Source organism: Ischnura elegans, chromosome 12 (genome assembly GCF_921293095.1).
Source record: "Ischnura elegans chromosome 12, ioIscEleg1.1, whole genome shotgun sequence".
Taxonomy (NCBI): Eukaryota; Metazoa; Arthropoda; class Insecta; order Odonata; family Coenagrionidae; genus Ischnura; species Ischnura elegans.
In genome coordinates, this window is record NC_060257.1 from 77,473,280 (window position 1) to 77,476,034 (window position 2,755).

Sequence of the window (2,755 nt, forward strand, 5' to 3'; positions counted from 1 at the left end):
ACCCTCACCCGGCTTCTAATTAAATTTTAATTGTGTTCATACATTCAGCCTCGAAATATCAATTCAGAAAATAATTTAGTAAAGGGAAGTGAGAGATTAGTTACAACGAAAAGAAATCGTCCACATTCAGCCAACCTCTTAAACGTTTTTATTATAAAAACTCGACAGTTGCCGCCCAAATTTCATTGTATAATGAAGTCATCTAAGTGCTCTAGCTCACTTGTTCTGCGTGGACTTTTCACTGAGGGAGAATGGCTGATAAGAGTGTAAACGGCAATGGCCCCGACTTAGTTACATAGTACTAAGTCGGGAACATTGAACCCATAGGAGAGGTATAATAAAGGATGTAAAAGAGAATAAATGCGTCACTATGAAAAGGCTAGCAGATTGGAGAGCTGCGTCAAACCAATCTTAGGATTGTTGACTAATGATGATGATGATATATAATTATATTTCTCCCGCTCAACAAACAATGCTCTATGATTATTTGAGGAAGTGGAAATAATTAAGCATGGAAGGGATAAAAAAGAGACCACGAGGATTTTAGATTGAAGGAATGAACTAGGGTGAGAGTTGGGTGCGAAGGGTACGGGGGTAAGCGTATTTGTGAATCACACGCTGCTGTTCGGGATAAAAGAGGGAGGATTCAATTTTCCACCCCTCTGAATGGAAGGGATGATCTGAAGGGGGAGAGAAAGAGTGTTCCAGGTTCATATTGGAGCTGAGATAAAAGAAAACTGGCATGGGGTGCTGAGAATGGGGTGGTTGTAAATTGAGGCGTGGGTGGGTGGCGATTGGAATGAGGGGGGTAGAAAAGGGGAGTGGCGGGGGGTGCTAAAGGAAACGTGGAGCTATTTGGCCCGTAGGGCGAGGGTGAGAGCCCCTATCCCTCCCTATCCTCTGACACAGGGCGTGCTTTCTCGACACGAAATAAGACAGCGGCGAGGGAAAGGATGACACGAGGTTTTGAGCCGTGATAGAGGTCGGGGTGCCGTGTATATAGTACAGGGAATGGGCGTCGTGGGAGAGTGATGGCGGTAGTGGGCAAGCAGACGTGTAGAGAAGAAGAAATAAGAAGATACTATCGTCTTCGAAGCGACAGACCGACATTATTACATCAACACGTCATCCACGTGTCTTCAAAACCTTAAGGAGACTCATAAGGGAAACAAAGTATACATTATAACAGTAAATTCGAAATACGTACCTCTAATTGTACTTCATCTACTCATAGCTAGACTAAATACGCTTTTGTGTGTTATATCACTTACTAAAGTCACATATACATTATGTTACAAAACACTGTTAGATAGCAATTTTATACTTATAATTTTTTGCAATGGAATGCAGTTTTTCAAATTCGGGATGTTATTTAATTATAATAATCAACAATTTTATGTGGCAATTCTTTGGAATGAACTTTGGCAAACCAAAAAAGTTATATAATTTTTTAATATAAATCAAAAATGTGTCATGCAACAGTAATACATGTTTCCCATCCAGTGTTGCTAAAGATCAAAAGTAGTTATATAACAATGTTGTATACCTATGTTGTAGTCTACTTTGGGCGTCTGAAAATGCTATATGACTTTGTTTATTAAACATTGTTTTATAACATTGTTAGATAGTGTAAATGCGGCCTTAGTGATTCAATCAGAAGGTTGGTTAGAATCAGTGAGGGTAGAGCTAACCTCGAACCAAGCCACAGGCACGTGAATTTAACTCATTCAAGGTAAGGAGCATGATGACGAGGAACGTGTCGGACCTCGAGGAGTTGGACGATGAGAGATGGACACTCTCACCCGGTTGAAAACCCGATAAAACCTTACTCAATCTATTCACCGAGAAAGCACCAGCTGTTTAATCCCAATACCTCTTACAGAGAACGTTGCCGCCAATGACTTCCGATGCATTTTATCGCTATCCAGAAGGTCTTCAACCGCTTTTAAAAGCTTCCCTCCTGGCCACATTCTCATTCCAGTAAAAATATCAAAGAGACTCCATTAAAGAAGGCCTAAGAATATAGCGTTAAAGCGTTATATCTGTTTCCGTTTCGCGCGCATTCTATTCGGCGGCGCCACAAGGCAGCTGTATCTCGTTTAGTGTGACTTAAGGCATTAACGGAGGTGGAAGTAGTCTTTTTTGTCGAAAAACGTCTCGCATGCGTTAAATGTGCGGTTTATATGATTGATTGGCTCATTTACGCATTACTGCCGTGTGCTTCTTCGTGGAAAGTGGAAATCGATGACCGATAGCGCCGCGAGTGGCGATTTCGAAATCTGATTTTAATGCGCGCGCAGTGAAAACAATTCCAGCGGCGGGCTAAGAATACTCTATGCGTGGAAAAGATGGAGGTCACTTCGTGCAAGCTCGGGATTGCACGGCGGGCGATCGAAAATATCCCTTTGAAATTACCCAAGGAGCATTTGGGCAGCATCAGCGCTGAGAGGAGGGGCGTTGTCATGGATCAGAACACTTCCAGAAGTCATAGAATATCTCTTCTTTAATTAATGGCTCAGCACAATCGTTGTAATGTTTCACACTGGGCCACTGCATTTATCGGTGTCACCAGCTGCGCGAAATCGACAAGCACTCATCATCCACCAACAATCCTACAGAGATTGTTGGTGGCTGACGATTGCACTGATCCCTCTACACTTGTTGTGCCACTTGTTACCTTAATGCGATTTTACGCGTGATAATTTCCGTTGAAGATGTGGTATTAGCAATGTGGTAATTTGCTCTAAGATTCACC